At 41.0% G+C, this 19,178-nt stretch overlaps 1 protein-coding gene across 32 annotated transcripts in view; it reads left to right on the forward strand.

Moving 5' to 3' along the window:
- The window catches only part of PTPRD (protein tyrosine phosphatase receptor type D), a 1,161,589-nt gene that overhangs the window by 244,768 nt on the left and 897,643 nt on the right, over window positions 1-19,178 (forward strand). For all 32 annotated transcript variants that reach the window (XM_083718180.1, XM_083718169.1, XM_083718207.1 and 29 more), the window contains one exon: window positions 11,082-11,147. The gene's annotated coding sequence lies outside the window, so the exon portion shown is untranslated. The remainder of the gene's footprint in view (window positions 1-11,081; window positions 11,148-19,178) is intronic.

Below are 19,178 nucleotides of genomic sequence, written 5' to 3' on the forward strand. Positions count from 1 at the left end.
TACTGAGGAACTAATTAGGGATGGGCAAACTAATCCATTTCCTGTATGTGTCACTTTTACTTGTGCTCACTCATAGATCCATCCTGTCTCATTTTTAAAAAATTAATCTTTAAGTTTTAAAAACCCATATGGAAATTCACATTTAAGTACTTAAGATCCCATTTCCCTACCAACCCTTCACATGGTCGAAGACTTGTCTTTTGAAATAGTAAAGGCTAGACCCAGGTTTGTCAGAAGGCCTTTCCCGGAGCAAAGTTGCACATTGCAACTTGAGACATGCCATGACTGGAACAGATTACAGAATTCCTGACAGTCCACATTAGGCCTGAGGGTGCAACTGTCACAGGAGATACTCGAGGAATTTGGTCTTTGAGAATTCTGATATTTTCTAGCAGAACTTGCACTCCATGAACAAACATATGTATAGTCATACCTCATGTTGCATTAGGTTCAGGTTGCGTCTTTTCATCTTGCGAATGTGGCAAACCCGGAATTGTATACTTTCGGGTTTCACAGTGCGTGCATGCGCGGTAGCGTTCTGCGCACTTTGTGCAGGCTCAGAAACGTTATGTGTGCTTTGCACATGCACAGAAATGCTCTATCGCGCTCCATGCTTGCACAGAAGCTCTAGTTGCAGACTTTTTGGGGTGTGAACGGCACCCCAGAACGGATTGTGTCAGCAACTACAGGTACCACTGTATTGGAACTTTGATCTCACACTTGCAGAATGTTCAGGTCCAGTTTTCAGCTCAAACGTTCTATCAAAATGCATTCTAGAATCGTATTTTGAGAGGTAAAATTCATATTTTGATAGAAAATACAATTAGAGCTGAATCTGAAGCCTCCTGCCAGCTCTGTTGCACACAGTAACTGAGGCACAAAGAGGGGACTGAAAGAATGCTCCACCAGCCTGGAGCTGGCACAGTGACTGGTTAAAACTGATACTATCATGGGACCAAATGAACCCTGGGCTGGCTCAGCAACAGCAGCACCTCAACACCTCAAAAGGTTCATTCTCCTGTCAGCGGCACATTCGTCAAGAAGGAGGAGGAACACTGTCACCAGAAGAGTGATGCTGTCTTTAATATTCAGGTGGCAAATGGGAAGAAGCCGGCAGAGGCTGGTAGAGCTAGGCAGCCTCCTATTCAAGTCACACCACCCCATCTCAGCATGAAGGGAGGCTGGATTTCTCAGCCAGATATGCATATTGCAAAAGAAAGTATATTTAGAAACTTGAATTTAAATACCCAGTTCAATCCAAATGTTTGTGTGCATTCATTTTTTAAAATAATAATAATGCTGTTCCTTCCTTAATAGTCTGTGCTGTGGCCATAGTCAGTAAATGAGCTGGGGTAACTTGCTACCTCCAGTTAATTTTATATGTATCTGTTTCTGTATTAATAAAGATGTTTTGTGCTTCCCATAACTGAGCAGCATTCAGCAACAGGAAAGGTTTGCAGAGCTTTTCAACTCATGTTATACAGATTCACGAGTCGCATGAATAGCCTTATTTTAACCCTGTGTTCTAATGAAGATATGCACTTATTATTCGTGTCACTACTATTCTAAAAAGCTGAATCTGAAAAGTTTAATGTTCCACCAGATGGCAGTAAGTCTCCACCTACCCCAGCAGAGATAAGTGACAGTTTGGATATATCTTCCAGCAGGATTCTGTTAGTAAAACTGTGCAGGTTCACGACTAAACTTCTATGTTGCAACTGGTTTTTAAGTGAGGAACAAGAAGCCACTACATAAAAGAGGATTTTCCTACATAGAGGCAACCTGTGCAGCAAGAAATATATACCTGGTTCTTCAGTGTGTTGTGTATATTTGTTTTGTTACATTTTGAAAAGTGGATGACGTACAGATTTGCACAGGATTATGAAAGTGCTCCTCTAAATAGTCAGCATTATATTGTTCATACAAAGAAGGAATCAAAGGCTACTAAGTTATCTTGTGTCTGCATCATGCAATATGAATATGTCTCAGATGCACTGAGGAAAGTCTCTGGGAGCGGAGTGTCTTGTCGCTATTCCATTAACATTTTGAAGAAGGGACAATGAAGAGTGTGTGTGCTTTGATGTAGTGACTAAAAATAGACAGTTGTTTGGTGTTTTTTAAGGCGAAAGAGGTTGCCTACGCAACACCCCAGTCTACAAACTTTCCTCAAGCTAATATGATGCATATAAAGCAAATAATCACATCATGAACCGTAGAATTGAAGAGTTGTCATCTGGTACAATGAGAGCCATAGATAGCCCTGTCTACTAAGTGACATAGTCTGTGTGGTACAAGGATTGATTTGTCTTACCTTTTCAACTGAGGCTCCAGTATAGGCTTCCTCAACCTTGGCCCTCCAGATGTTTTTGGCCTACAACTCCCATGATCCCTAGCTAGCAGGACCAGTGGTCAAAACATCTGGAGGGCCAAGGTTGAGGAAGCATGCTCCAGTACTTTGGCCACCTCATGAGAAGAGAAGACTCCCTGGAAAAGACCCTGATGTTGGGCAAGATGGAGGGCACAAGGAGAAGGGGACGACAGAGGACGAGATGGTTAGACAGTGTTCTCGAAGCTATGAACACGAGTTTGACCAAACTGCGGGAGGCAGTCGAAGACAGGAGTGCCTGGCGTGCTTTGGTCCATGGGGTCATGAAGAGGCGGACACGACTAAACGACTAAACAACAACAACACCTCTTCAACAATTAGTTAAGTAACGGACTTCATTTCAGTGATCATTAAACTTCAGTGGTACCTCCAGTTACAGACGCTTCAAGTTACAGACACTTCAGATTACAGACACTGCTAACCCAGAAATAGTACCTCGGATTAAGAACTTTGCTTCAGGATGAGAACAGAAATTGTGTGGCGGCGGCAGCAGGAGGCCCCATTAGCTAAAGTGGTACCTCAGGTTAAGAATAGTTTCAGGTTAAATACGGACCTCCGGAATGAATTAAGTTCTTAACCCAAGGTACTACTGTATTCCAAAGCAATCTAGAAAAACAGATTTATGTGGAAAGGGATGTTAAATGAACATGTTATGCCTGTGTCTTGAACTCACCTTAATCCAGTGCTGAAAACTTTTTTGAATTTTTATGACAGGGTGGTTAACCCTGTCCTGGGCCATATCTGGCCTGTCAAGCCACAAGAAATGGTGTGCCAACCCCTACAGCTGTATGTCCTGATCTGATTGAGAGATAAAGCACTCTTGCCTGATCTTTAGAAAATGATCTCTAAAAAAGGTGCTTTATAACCCAATCTCTGGAGATAAAACCCCTCTGCCTGCCCTTTAGACAGCCTTGCGAAAGGGCAGGCATCTTTTGAGATCCTGTCTAATAAGCAGGCAAATAGACCTCTTACCTCTAATGTTAGTTGCTTAGATTAGACATTGGAGATATACAATCCTGGCCTGCTCTTTCAGACCAGCTTCCCCTACCCGCCCCTCCCACTCAGCATTGGTGAGGTAGCATGGGGAAATGCTTTTAAAAAACAGAGGGCTGATTTCTCATATCAGCTCTGTGGTGCACAGCACTGAATTCAGAGATAAATTAGCCATCTGGGTGCTCTTTCAATATCATCTCTGATCACAGTGCTAAGAATCACACTGCTGAGATCATATATAAAGCTGCCTTTTTTAAGGGCAGTGTTTCCCTACCACTGCAGCACTGGAGTAGGAGCGGAAGAATCGCTGTATTTTGCTTTGTACAGATCCTTCTGTGGAGAATAAACTGCAGTGTTTCCAGCCCTCCCCACTACAGTTCTGGGGTCGGGAGAACTGCATGCATTCAGAGAAAGCTCTATTTTTGGATTCTGTTCACATGACTCATTAAATACAGTTGTAGCTTGCATCACGAATGCCTTGCGAGTTGAACGTTTTGGCTCTCGGACGTCGCAAACCTGGAAGTGAGTGTTCCAGTTTGAGGACGTTCTTTGGAACCCGAAGGCTGGAGGGTCTTCCGTGGCTTGCAATTGGCTGCAAGAGCTTCCTGCAGCCAATCAGAAGCCACGCCTTGGTTTCCAAATGTTTTGGAAGCCGAACGGACTTCCGGAACAGATTCTGTATGACTTCAGAGGCACCATTGCATGAGTCAACCCCCCCCTTTTTAAAAAGAGGAGAGTTGGATGAAAACAATGGAAAGAAAGGGCAGGAGGCAGCCTTGGGACTTATGGGGCAGAGTCAATGAATTCTAGTTTTGTCCCCATCTGCCTCTCTGCTGTGTTGTACAAGGGCGGTACTGAAAAGAAGGAGGAGGAAGCTGATAGAAAGGGCCACCCAAGGGACTGGTTGTATGTAGGAACGCAGGAAGGTAAGTGGGGGGGTTGACTGAGGTAGATGGGGCATTGCCCCATCCACCCAATGTACCAATCTCCACTGGTAGGAAGATTGAGGAGTAAGGTAATTTCTTCCCTATCCCTACCAAAAGCAATCAATTAAGAGAAGATTCTGTGATTCAAAAGGTGCCTGGGAGCATAACTGCCATCCAATAATTATTTTAGTGAAAGCATTTTGTTTCTTAAACAAGGCAACAAAACGGCCTTCTCTCTCCCCCCCCCCAGTTAAATAAATAAAAATAAAACCCATTTTTGTTCCTTTTTCATATTCCCTCTCCCCAACATAGATTTGAATAACTATTTCTTCTTCTAACAGTCTTATCTAGTTTCTCAGAGGGAGTCTAATTTCCTAGTCCAATATCTGTTTTCACTTATTTGTAGTACTATAGGAAAGACTTTTCCACTGATGTATTATTTTATTGCTGAGGGTATAACTATAGTATCTGCCAAGCTGCCAGATTTGACTTTCAGAAGCCCACACAAGTTATTTGCTAATTAACACCATGTGGCCACATATGGAATGTCTCAAAATAAACTTTATTTGTGCAATAATTATTTAAGTGGATTTTATAGCATTCCTGATTGAAACATCTGTGCATCATTTTACCTTTGGAACACGCCATCTTTTGTTCAGATCCGACTAACTTACGTTTTTTTGTATGTAATTGCCCTCTAATGTTCATTAAATATTAGAGGGGGTCAACTTTGACAGTGGTAAGAAACAAAATACTTCCCTATCCACTCAGCCCCAAGTAAATGTTGATGCTTATTGCTCTGGTCTCAAGAAGACTTATTCAATAAAAACGACATATTGCAGCACCCTTGTCAGAGTATTATTTCTCTATGAGAACACTGAGCTTTTATTGATATAGGCATGAAAAATATTTCATCCTGCCCTATAAAGGCTAGCATACTCATGTACCTATTATCTTGGAATATCCTCATGGTGTGACATTTCACTGTGTCTATTTTATGGGAAAGTGATGTGTGTTTATTTGCTCAGCGAAAGCTTAGCATTTCTAATTACCAGCATCTTATAAGCCATTTACATTTATTTTGGGGTTGTACCCCCCTGTCTAGTTCTACAGTACTGTTATCAAGCTGTACAGAACCTTTATTTGAATGTACCAAAAACTATGATATTGGGATGTGGGTGGCGCTGTGGGTTAAACCACAGAACCTAGGGCTTGCCGTTCAGAATGTTGGCGGTTCGAATCCCCGTGACGGGGTGAGCTCCTGTTGCTCGGTCCCAGCTCCTGCCAACCTAGCAGTTTGAAAGCACTTCAAAGTGCAAGTAGATAAATAGGGGGAAGGTAAACAGCGTTTCCGTGCGCTGCTGGCTACATGACCTTGAAGGTGTATGCCGGCTCCCTCGGCCAGGAAAGCGAGATGAGCGCCACAACCCCAGAGTCGGCCATGACTGATCAGGGGTCCCTTTACCTTTTAAAAGTGTGATGTACAAAGGTTGCAAAGAGTATAATTCCCCCAGTGTTCTGCCTCTCCTCCTATTGGTTTTAAATGTACCAGAACAAAATTGTTTTTACTTTCAACATGTTTTATGCACTTCTCAAGATAAACTGCTCCTGCAGCCAGCACAAACCTGGGTGTGATATTTGTAGTTAGGTGAGGCAGAGGAGGCAGGATGCCCAACAGAGCATGCATCTGCATGCACAGGTCAGAATGGAGTGTGGCATTTAAGTCCATACCATAGGAGCCACCTAGGGGCCAAGGTACCTTTGGCCTCCCCAATAAAATATTTCAGGGGAATACCCTCCCCCCCAGTTGATGGGCATTGCCATTCAATTGGTGTGTGTGCACTGTGTCTTGTGATTGATTATGCATAGCTTGCCTGGGCCCCCTCAATATTTTATTCAAATTGGGCCCCCAATCATACTTTTGACTAATTAAACCATCTATGGCCTTTTAAACTTGGGGGGTTTATTATGTTTGTTTGTTACTGCGGCATGTATTTTTGTGCTTTTTAAATTGTAAATGTCCCTGTGATCCCTGGATGAAGGGCAATGGAAATAATAATAATAATAATAATAATAATAATAATAATAATAATAATAACCTATTTTCTTAGAGCATGTTGGTAATAAAAGATTTATACATATGTTATACCACTTCCAGTCATGCAGTAAATAAAAAATTGAGCTCTTAATATAAGACAATAGGTAGCAAGCATTTATTTATTTAAAAGCTTTCAGAGCTTTTTTGTTATATTTGGACATCCTGGAAAAAATGTTTTGGACATGGATAAATGGCAAAGAAATAGTGTAATTATTTTGTACATGTTTTTTTAAGTTTAGAGAGGGAATGCTATTTTGGTTTTAATGCACTCTTTGTTCTTAATGCTTTTGTTCTTTTGCAAAGCAGATGGCAAGCAAAGAGAGCAAATGTTTAAGTAAGGAATAACTTGTTCTCTTAATGCAGGAAGTTGGACTAGATGGTTTATTGTTACTATTAAGCTAGAGCCCTTTAAGCTTCTCCATTTTCTAAAGCTTACTAAAATTAGGAATCCTAAACTGGGATGAGGGACAAGGACCATATGGAAGGCACCCATACTGTGGGTTGTATTCAACATAGTCATCATGTTAGTGAAAATACTTTCCAACTTATATTTCTCTCTCTGTACAAGGCCCCATCTGCACTAGAAGGTTGAGAAAGACCCCATTGTATATCCTTGTGCTAATGAGACAACTTTGTTGATTTCAGCCCTGTGTAGTTTTAAATTTGCAAAAGGATGACTGTAGTGTGGGCTACAGCTGCAGTGTAGGCTCTTCCTCATGTAACCCAGGACTTCTCACTTTATCCCAGTAGTGGGTCCAAGGCTAATGTAAATGAAATGGAGGGCGCCCTTTACATGCCCCTGATCGTACGTGACTCCCAGCAGAGCACTCCTGGACCACCTCCCCAAGTTGCAAACCTTGAGGTTCCCACCATTTATACATATAAATGTAGACAGGGCTGAGGAGGATATACAGAAGTAGTATACAACCACTGCCCTACCATGTTTAAGCTTTGGGATGTGATAGGTTATTAGTTCAGAGACGATTTCTTGGATGAACCAATTGCGACTGGGGAGGCGTAGCCAGGGGAGCAGACCAAGTAATGGCTGGGTCAACTCTTTAAGCATAAAAGGGGGTGGAGCCCACATTATAATTAATTTTATAATGAATGTTTTTAGAATGTTGGATTATTTTGATTGTTGTTAGCCGCCCTGAGCCCAGCTGCGGCTGGGGAGGGCGGGATATAAATAAAATTTATTATTATTATTATTATTATTATTATTATTATTATTATTATTATTATTAGAGCTCTCAGTCAGCTCCAGAGCTTCACCCACCCACCCTCCCCTCCCTTTGTTTAGGCCTTTTATTCAGGTTAACTTCTTTACAGGTATGCAGGCACTGCTACTGTCTTACGATGGTTGTTGTTGAAGTACCGGGAAGGAATTTCCCTGCATTGGCAGGTTCTGCCTTCCCCGTAGGAAAATGTCACAACTTCGGTGGTTATAGGCCTTGGGCGGAATCCTTTAGTCTTCCCAAAATGGGGTGGGGTGTGAAGCGGTGACACACGCCCCCCCCCCACGGCGGTGATCCCAGGGTTCCCCATTAAAGGGGATGTGTTGAGGGGAATCACTGGCCATACGCTGAAAGATTGTCAGTGCACCCCCCTGTGTTGCTGTGAAATGGGGGGCAGGCTCTCTGCTTAAACATACATCTTCCAGAGCCAGCCCAATCCCCAGACAGATTGGTTAACCCGATGTGCCCCAGATCCCCAGTTGGTGACTGGGAGGGATAAATGCCCAATGCCTAAGCCAAGGTCTTCCTACATCTGAAAGTTTAATAAAGTTGTGGCCAATTTTTCAGCCCATAACACGTCATGAGTCATTTTTTCACCCGGGTGTTGCCTGGGATTGGGGGTCTCTGCCTGGGCATGCAATATAGAAACTGAAAATGTCTGTGCCATAGTGAGAAAAGCCACGGGCCTGAGGCAACTGAAACATTAAGGCTTTGGAATTCAGCCTTTTGCTGTTGTTGAACAGTTCACAATATGGGGAACCTCATAAAGCTCACTTTCAAGGTTTGAGCATAAACAGAGAAGGAATAATTGCAAGAACCTTGCTTGTCCTCTTTTGCTGCTTCTTTATCAAAAACTCTGAAGTTAATGAATGTGATGGTAGTGAAGTACATGGGAGTGTTTATAGTCTTTAAGGTTTTGCCATTCCTACTAAAGTTTATTTTGCATTTTATTTTTATTTTTAAATCTATCACAGGGCAACAAGTGTAGGGTAATATTTTGGCATTTGGCTAGTGGTACCACACTGTGCTAGCTAGGTTCTTCAGTGTTATCTACTTTTTCTCATATTTTTTCTCGATTACTCTGGAAAATCCATTTTGTGGTGTGAGTGTTTTGTACTGGTATATAAAGTAATGCATCTTATTTTATCTGACATCTAAATAGTTGGATCACATTTCAGAATGAATGTTGTCTCTTGCATAATGGTGAAGGGCTAATGAAAGATTCTGAAGCTCAAATAAGATGCTTGCATATCCCTGGCATTCCATGTCTGAAGGATCCACAATTTTTTAGGTGGCAATTGAGCTATAATTCACATTGTCAACAGACTACCATTTAGATGTCTTGGATATCAGGGAGCAAGATGTGCAAATGGGCACCAGGGACACCAGTTGTCAGTAATGTATACATACTGTCAGCTCACTGCTTTTGATATAAAAATTAACAATATTCTTTTTCAAAAATGTCCAAAGCTATTTGCAAAATGGATATATGTGATATGACTAGGAAGAAAGTTGGTTCAATGGCTAAATGGTTCTATACCCCTTACGTTTATTTAAGAGAACTGCAACAGTAAAGTATATACAGGCAACTCTTAATTTACGTGGGGATTATGTTATGGGGATAGCGTGTAAAGCCAAAATTGTGTATAATTAAAATGCATGGGGTTTAATGGTAGGTGGGGTTGCCAAATTCTTTTTCTCCAGACTCCTGTCCCCTTTCAATTTTTGCCAAGCACATAAAGCTGAATGTGCACAAATTAAACATATGTAAGTTGCAAGTTGCCTCCGTGTGTGGGTGTACATGCGCGCGCACACACACATAAACAAATTGCACATGTTATAGCCTCTATCTATCAAATAATTATGCCCCAGTTTCCCCATTAATGTTTTTTTTTTGAGGGGGGTAAATGACTTGATCACAGAATTTAAAAGGCCCATTTACACCATTGCTTTGCTCATGGCAGCTGCTCCCCACGCAGTTGATGGTTGTTCCCTGCCCATGGCAACAATAGGGTGGGAAAGGGCTCTTATTATACTCATCACCCTAGACATGCAAAAAGTAGGCATTCAGCTCATGAACAAGTACACAAGTGACAGAGATGGACCTAGAACAGAGTGACCAGTGTGACCACACAGGACGTCAAGTCAAAGGGGGCGCCACTGAGGAGAGGAGAGGAGGGGAGCAGTGAGCAGCTGAACTCACTTTTTCTCAGCCCTAAAGTAGTAAACCTGCTCCTTATTTGTCCTTGCACAGGGTGCCATACTGCCCAAGTCTGCCCCTTCAAGTGAGTCTATCTGCTTGGTTCAGACTATCACGCTATGTTAATGTGATATGGACTTTAGGCGTGTTCTTCTACGTCTCAATTTATTTGTAACATGGTCCTTAGATTAAGGCTGGGTACACATTCCTGGCTTAAAATATAGACAGGTCATTTCCTCCTGCTGTGTTTCAAGGAGTATTTGAATGTACACATGGGTATGATTGCATGTGTTTCCAAGTCACCTGCTGCCCTTCTGTACCAGTGGGAGCATAAGGAGTGTGGTGGATGTCTTCACACGGATAACATTTTTCAAATCAGATTGAGGCTGGTTTGGTGATACAGTATTTATCAATAAGCTGCAAGACAAATGTTGATTGCCGTGGGAGTTCACTGGATGCAAAGTAAACAGGAATGTGTACACAGCTGAAGTAGTACATATCTGGCTTAATTTATACTAAAGTCTGTTCACATCTTATAGAAATGCATGGAATGTACTGATTTTGAATAGATGTGGAAATTGTTAAGTAATGCCTCTAGAACAGGCATAGGCAAACTCGGCCCTCCAGATGTTTTGGGACTACAATTCCCATCATCCCTGACCACTAGTCCTGTTAGCTAGGGATGATGGGAGTTGTAGGCCCAAAACAACTGGAGGGCCGAGTTTGCCTATGCCTGTTCTAGAATCTAAGGCCATATGGTAAATGACTAGGTGCAGATTAGCTTGTGGGCTGCAAGAATATAGTCATGCTTTTACAAACCATTAAAGTGATTTACCAGGCTGATTAACACCATGCCTACGTAAGTACATAGGGCACTGGAAATAACTCCTGAGTATTTGCTAAGATAGAAATATAGGTATGGATGAGAAGCTTAATATTTTGGCATTAGAAAATACAGGTTGCAGAATTATTTTTAGTAGAGGAGTTTGGTCATAGATGTATATGGCACTAATTATATGAATATAACTTAGTTATTTTAATTGGGGGAAAGTGCTATGAATCATGCAATGTAATAAATGCATATGACCTTCATCTTCTACAAACTGCACAATTTTGTATCACAGACTCAGCATAAACTCTACTTGGTGATGCTGTTTGATATAAAAGTTCTTCTATTCATATGCATTGTTAGGTTGTTGTAAATGTTAAAATGTTAACTGTATGTTTCTGAACTTTTTAACAGGGAAATTTTGAGGAGTCTTACATTTCTAATCCTCCAGTCATCGATCCATTTTGGTGTTGAAAATTGGTGAGTTTATGTATTTAATTATTCAAAGTACTTTCCAAATCAGTTAATTAGGTTGCTTAAGAGATTGGCATTGTGATAAAATACTCCCTATCTTTCTTTTGGGAGAGTTAAGTCCCCCAAAAGTTTCTTGCATTTGGGTGACAAAGTTTGAAAAACACTGTTACATAAGATTTCCTTGTGCTTTGCTGAAATCTCACTTTTGTTCAGAGAGAGGAACTAAGTTCAATCTTAGCTCTCTAATTGGGTGGCACCTTTTCCTTTTATGAACAGTAAAGAAGACTCTTTTTAACCTGCCTGCCCCTGAGAGCAGTTAGATTGTCAGGCACTAGGGAGAGGTCCTTTTCCACAGTGGCCCTATGCCTTCTTTTTACCATCTTGGGTCTCTGAGGAACCATCATTACAGGCCTTAAGACCAACTTATTTCCTTTGTGTCCCCCCCCCCCTACAAATGACTTTTAACTGCACTTTTTAAGGTGAAACTTCTTACATGCAGTGCTTTTTTCCTTTAAAAATGTTTAGGGGTACTCTCATTTTCCTACTCATATTGAAATACTGCCCCTCAAGGAGGCCAAACTTAGATTCACAAAATGTTTAGGGCAGGGGTAGGCAACCTAAGGTCTGGGGTCCAGATGCGGCCCAATCACCTTCTCAATCCGGCCCATGGACGGTCCGGGAATCAGCGTGTTTTTACATGAGTAGAATGTGTCCTTTTATTTAAAATGCATCTCTAGGTTATTTGTGGGGCCTGCCTGGTGTTTTTACATGAGTAGAATGTGTCCTTTTATTTAAAATGCATCTCAGGGTTATTTGTGGGGCATAGGAATTCGTTCATTTCCCCCCAAAAAATATAGTCTTGCCTCCCACATGGTTTGAGAGATGGTGGACCAGCCCATGGCTGAAAAAGGTTGCTGACCCATGGTTTAGGGGGTATCTGTACCCCTGCGCCCCCCCAGAAAAAGCACTACTTAATATGAAACAAAATTATTAGCCTAAAGCTCTGACTTTGGAAAGGACCACGATGGTCAACTAGAAGAAGAGAAGAAGAGTTTGGATTTGATATCCCACTTTATCACTACCCAAAGGAGTCTCAAAGCAGCTAACATTCTCCTTTCCCTTCCTCCCCCACAACAAACACACTGTAAGGTGAGTGGGGCTGAGAGACTTCAGAGAAGTGTGACTGGCCCAAGGTCACCCAGCAGCTGCATATGGAGAAGCGGGGAATCAAACCCAGTTCCCCAGATTACGAGTCTATCGCTCTTAACCACTACACCACACTGGCTCTCGCCCAACTAGCCCAACCACCTGCAATACAGGAGTCTTTCCCCCCAATGTGGGGCTCAAACCCGTCACCCTGAGATTGAGTCTCATGCGTTACCAACTGAGCCATTTAGTATTTCTTGCTGTACTGTTTCGCTGAAAGAATATTAAAGTAGTTTTCTCTGAAGGTTCACCATGTATGAGAATAGATATTGCAAAGCTCCTGCTTATAATTATTTTAACCTTTGGAGAATCATTTAATTACTTCAGTCAATGTAGCTGGCTAGTGAAATGTTCTTTCTTACCTACCTATAATTGGAAGCTGAAAATGATAGTATTTTCTGGTCACCTACGAAACAGCAGCATAATTTTCATTCTAATAAAAAAGAAAACACTGCGATTCAGTCTTCCCTAGTGTCATTTCCTTATTTACCCATTAACAAAACGACATTGCCTTTTATTAGTGAAACCAAATTGTTGCAACCAAATTGTAGATGGAAGTTCATGGCAAACTTCTCTTAAATCCAAGTATTTAACTAGAATGGGTCAGGTTGCTTCCTTATTAAAGATATCATAATAAGATAGAGAAGAGCCTGAGGGAACAGGCCAAACCAGATTATTTTCAACTCCTTTCAGATATTGCTCAAATTTCAGGTGTTGATGGGGGGACAAGCAGAAGTGGTGCTGACTTGACTTCCACACCTTTATTATTGTCAGAATTTGGCTGACCAAACTGAGGACCCGTTAAAGCTTTGTAACACTAAGGAGCATTTTGGCTTACCTGATAATGATGATGATGATGATGATTTATTTATACCACGCCCATCTGGCTGGGTTTCCCCAGCCACTCTGGGAGACTTCCAACAAAGTATTAAAATACAGTGGTCTGTTAAACATTAAAAGCTTCCCTAAACAACTCCCCCCCCCCTCCCTTCACACAATATATGGGCTTTCCCCCCCGACCCTCCAGAGCAAATAGGTTAGGGGTGAAGATAGTGGGGAAGTCCTATTCTGTTACCTTCTGCTAGTGCAACAGGTTTGCTGCATGTGACACATTGTTCTAAGTATGACCCTGACACTGTTTTTTTATGAGCTTCCGGTTTCCATTCCATTGTATTCTGCAGCAAAGGTGGATAAACACTCTGGCAAACCCGTCTGCTTTGTTTCTGTTGGAGGAGGAGGCAAGTTTATGACTGCCTTATTCTGTTCATCTTGCCCAAATTTGTCTGTGGCTTTCCAGGGTCTCAGGCAGCAGGCAGAAGTCTTCCCCATCACCTTTTACGTGATCCTTTGACTATAGAAATAGAATCATATGCCCTCCTAATTAATTTAGTTGCCCCATTTATTCCACTTCCCATCAAGATTCCCACTCCATTCTCCTTGCACGTGAAGGACAGGCCTGTGTCAACGGAATATTTTTTCACTTTCAGACTCAGAAGAATCTGCTACTAGAGTATCTTTTCAGTAGAGATGTTATCAGTCATTAAGAAAGGAGCATTTTTGTTGTATTACCTTCATTGTGGAGTTCCTTCTCTAGGGATGCCTATCAAACCAGCACCACTGCAATCTTTAGAAATTTATTACAAACTTTTTTTAATCAGTTGGGTTTTGAGAATTTCTGATTTTATACAATTGATACTGTATACACTGTAGTATATTGATTAGATGTATTGATTATTTTAATTAGTGTTCCATGTCCATAATAAGGCAGATTCCTTTGTTCCTGATATAATCTAAAACATTTAAAATATAAGTATTAAGCATTAATTAATATAGGACAGCAGGAAGAAAGCAGTGTAGCTTCTCTTTTTTTCTAATAGAGGTATTTTTTTAAAAAAACAAATACCAATAAACCTAATTGCAAGCAAGTAATTTTATGCTTCCTCTACTCTTATGGTATTGAATTATGTGGCATGAAAAACAATTAATGGCAATGGCAAATCAATTGAGTTTCCTGTTTTAAATTGTGTTGTTAATTGGCTTCCTATCAGCGAATATAGGACATGTATCAGCACTAGATTTTTTTTTTCCTATTTACATAATAAATCAAATTAATGAGTAGAGCCTCGGTAGAGTAGAGTAGAAAGAATAGAACCCCTTCTTTCCCTCTTCTCTCCCTCAACACCCTCTGCCCCCTTAGTTGGGTTGGGGGGTCCAAAAGAACCCCCAGAACTGTGTGTAGCAGGAGGAGAGGGGAATTGTTCTGACTGGGGAGCCAAAACGCTTGCCCTAGTGTGATTTTGAATTCCTGTCAATATTTTTCACTGGGTTGCATCTGATGGTGGTTTTGCAAGACAGGGCCTCTAATTTTTGCCAGTTTCTCCTATGCATTCCCCCATGAGTGTTGGGGAACCTTTTTGAACTCTATAGGATACGGCATAGAGGGCTGCAATTTGCATGGGAGGATAGGTGGAAAATGGGATGCCTGGACTTGTTCTAGCAAAAGCATTTTTGCTAGTGCAAAGCCACCATTGTGTATAACCCACACAATAAATTTGTACTATATCAGTGAATATATGACTAATTTAGGGATGTTTTCTTGGGCATGCTTACAGACTGTTTCTGAATGCTTTACTAAATTTAGCTGGCCTATACAGTTTAGTCAGTATAGTCCATAAACCAGGTACAATGCAGTCTATATAAGTAGCCTGCAGGAAATCAAAGCAAGAGGGAAATGAAGTAAGAGCAAACTTGAGCGGGGCAGGCGCTATGAAATATAGGCAAGAACCACAAACACCAGCTACCACCAAACTACAGCCTATGGAATTGTATTATCATTTCTGCATAAGGCAGTCACAATGAAAAGACAATCTCTGCTGACTTCAAACTGCTTCAGTCTGCATGAGACTAGTCATTATATGATCTGCCATGGCCTGAATCTGGCTTTTAGCACAGGCACCTCTGCTATAGTCTTTCCCTGCAGTTGTAAATAAAGTGTTGACATGGTTGAGACCTTGTACAATGACGAGTGTCTGCCAATTTCTCTAGCTCATTAAATATAGAATAGATTTTTCATGACCCAGCACTCCTCTAACTTTGCAACAATGGAAGCAACTTTGTTCTACACCCAACATTTATTTGCTTAAATATTTATCTGGGGGTAATAACAATAATTATAAAAATGTTCAGCCAGCATCTGTTAGAAGACATATTTTTGTTGCTGACAAATTCAATTAAAGATATTGCTAGTAAAGCAATCAAAACAACAGGTAGCTTGGCAAAAGGTCAGTGCCAAATAATTATTCCCCATAATAATTTCCCAAGCCATTAAGCCTCTAAAATTATTGGATTCACTTTCAAATGAAAATTAAATTATAGAATATAGTCCCCTGATCAGTTTATGGGCATTCTGGAGCATGAAGTGCAAATTCTCTTACAGGAAAAGCCTCTTGCTAATATTGTCTCTGATACCAAATAGCTGGAGGTTGATCAAAGTACAATTCAGAAGATGTGAATAATCACTTGGTTTCAGCCATTGTAGCTCACTTCCTGGAAGCCTTAACATCTCAATTAACAGGTATTGCATAGTTTTGATTTTCAGCCTTTGGGAATTTATTATTATTATTATTATTTTAAGAAATATTTCCTTTAAATTTTATCATCTACTCCTTTGTCATTGGTTATTAGTTATTTAAATCAAGACACGAAGGAGGAAATGGGAAAAAAGAGAACTTTATGATACCACGAATGCTCACACTTTTATAACTAAAATACTTTTTGATAGTATTGTCAGTACTGTAATACAATATCACAAAATTGTAGAACCGAAAACTACAACAGTTTGAAATATAATTCAAAATCTGAACTTTTAAGACATGGTTACAATATAGAGGTGTTCCCAATTTCATATTTTACATTCTTCAATTAAACGCAGTATAGCCTTAGCTGAATGTTTCCAGCATACTTTGCAAAATATTGAATAATGAGAATTCCATTTTTCAAGTGATGCTAAAGGTGAAGGAGTTTGCCTATATGTTACAGAGATGTATGAAGACATTGATCTAGCCTACCATAGAACTTGGACAAGACAATTTATTCTGTTCTCTCTATATAGTAAGGCCGTTAACACGACCCCCCCCCCCCAGGAGAGGGTCCCAGGGACCATAGGATACAATGGAACTCCCTCTTCATTCATGGAGAAGAGATCATGTCAAATCTCCTGTCTCCACCACTGTAGATATCCGTAGCTCTAACTCAACAAATGTTGGAGTTCTGCCATCAAATAAGGCATATGTTAAAGATAATTGAGTCTCTGTGTGTCAGGGTATGACTGGGAATTTGAAGGGTGAAGAACAATTTCAGCCATCTGACTCAACCCCAAACTGGGGAATATTTATGCCAGATCAGGAAGTGAGATTCATAGTTCCGAGGAATTTCCATTCCATTGTTTCCGGTGGTTATAAAATGGGTTGCAAGAGGAGTGCAACAGTGCTCACCTAATTTCTGTCCTGCTGGCAAGAGGGCAGGAAGCCTTGGGATAAGATTTTTAAACTGCTGTTGGAATGCTTGCAGTCTAATCTCAACAGAACAAAAAAAATCCTGCATTGCAAGGGGTTGGACTAGATGACCCTCACGGTCCCTTCCAACTCTACAATTTCCATAGCTAGACCCTCCTTTGTCAGATGCTAAACTGTAATCTATGCCAGAATTTATTTGCTTTTTACTAGAGCCCCTGATACTAACAAGAACCAGTCTCAAAGTAGTGGTCAAGTATGTACAGTATGTGCATAACAAATTCTCAGTGACTTGGTATCCAACTTAATTGGTCCACGGAAACAAGTAGTTTTGGCTGTGCAATGAAACTTCCCTTTCTCCTTCTCTCCCTGCAGGCCCCTATGTAGCCCATACATATGCTTCAGAGGCTTGGGGGAGAGCCCCAGGAAACAGACTTATGGGCCATAGCAGATTTATTTTTGAAGAAACGTATATAGTACTCTAGTTCCAGCTCTCAATCTTGCTAGAGTTGTTCTAGAGCAGTGGTTCCTCTACAGAGTCTGAAAACTATTGATTTACAGGGAGGGGATAACATAAAGTCAGCAGCAGGTGCCATAGTGATTTACAAGCCTATCAGTCCCTTGTGCCATGCTTGGGTATTTCTTGTCGGTGAAATGGTTGCTTTCTGCTTTTAAGGGGTTATTCTGTTCAGGAGGTTCAAATGCTCACCATACTGCTCCACCCAATACAGAAAACCAATTTTGTCAGTAGGGAAAAGAAAAACAATATTAGAGGACTGTGTAGTGGAGACAATCAGCAGAGAAAACCTATCCTCTTGGTGGTAGTGGTGAAGTTAACAAGAACGGGGGAGTAAATTAGCTTGCCTCCTTCCATCTCATAGCGAAGCCTACAGCTCCTGCTTTCATGGTGTGCAAACTCACTCTGTTTTACTAGTGTTTAGGCATAAGTTGCTTTGAACCAGATAAGGTGGGCATAGATTTGGCGCAGTGCAATTTGTAGGATACACAGTACAGTAGTATTGCTTTCTAATTCTCTAGTTTATATAATGAAGCATACATAGAGGGGTGCTATGGAGGAATATCTCTCCCCTCCCAAAGAAAACACGTTTGAAAATTCATGTTAGGTAAACTGTGAAGGGCAGAGTTCACCGTGGCTTTCATTATATGGAACAGGAGACTGCTTTTATTCCCAAGGACAAGAAAATTGGAAACAAGTTAACTGTATTCAACTCAACCAAGCAATCCTTTGCAATTATATGCCTCTGTGGTGATGTGAGCTCCTGCCTTCAGGATGTGAAATCAAAGCTAACAGCTTGAAACACTGCCACTGATCAGCTAGTCTTCTCTTCCAAAATAAAAAAAACCCTCTGTAATCTATATTTTCCTCTCAATGATGATAGTATTTGACTGACTGCTTGGCTATTTCTTTTGTGAAATATATTGTTACTAATTCCCACACTTTCATCCAATAAATTACAGGGTGTTAGGGGTTTGCACGGGGCAAAGATCTCCTAAAATTCCTGGGTGCCAGGTTTGCCCCATAATTTTTGAAATTAATAAATGTGTGGTTTGAGCAATGGATTGTGGCAAGTCCAGAAAAAATAAGTCAAGCCAGGTTCCTCAAAAGCTTTGCTTAGAGAGATGCCATCAAAGAACAGAGGCAGGGGATGACAGAGTCGTCGTCGTCGTCGTCATCATCATCATCATCGTCGTCATCATCATCATCATTTTATTTGTATGCTGCCTTTCCACAGTTATAAACAATGCTCAAGGTGGCTTACAACACGGCAAGATTTACATAATTACAAAAATCATAAACAATAAATAAAAGGTAAAGGTACCCCTGACCGTTAGGTCCAGTCACGGATGACTCTATAGGCCAAGGGAACCGGCATTTGTCCGCAGACAGTTTCCAGGTCAGGTGGCCAGCATGACTAAGCCGCTTCTGGTGAACCAGAGCAGCACACAGAAACACTGTTTACCTTCCCGCTGGAGCACCAATTTATCTACTGGTACCTATTTATTTACTTGCACTTTGATGTGCTTTCGAACTGCTAGGTGGGCAGGAGCTGTGACCGAACAATGGGAGCTCACCCCATCACGGGGATTCGAACCGCCAACCTTCTGATCAGCAAGCCCTAGGCTCTGTGGTTTATTTTTTTATATATAATATTTTTTATTGATTTTAAGAAATACAGAAAAAAGAATAAAGGATAGATATAAGAGAATAGAATAGAAGAATAACAAATTTCCATGTTCTTTTTTCATCAAATCTAAAGGACTTCCCCACATCCTCCAAACCCTGCATTCTCTGTCATAT

Source organism: Podarcis gaigeae (genome assembly GCF_964106915.1).
Source record: "Podarcis gaigeae genome assembly, chromosome: 17".
NCBI classification, from domain to species: domain Eukaryota; kingdom Metazoa; phylum Chordata; class Lepidosauria; order Squamata; family Lacertidae; genus Podarcis; species Podarcis gaigeae.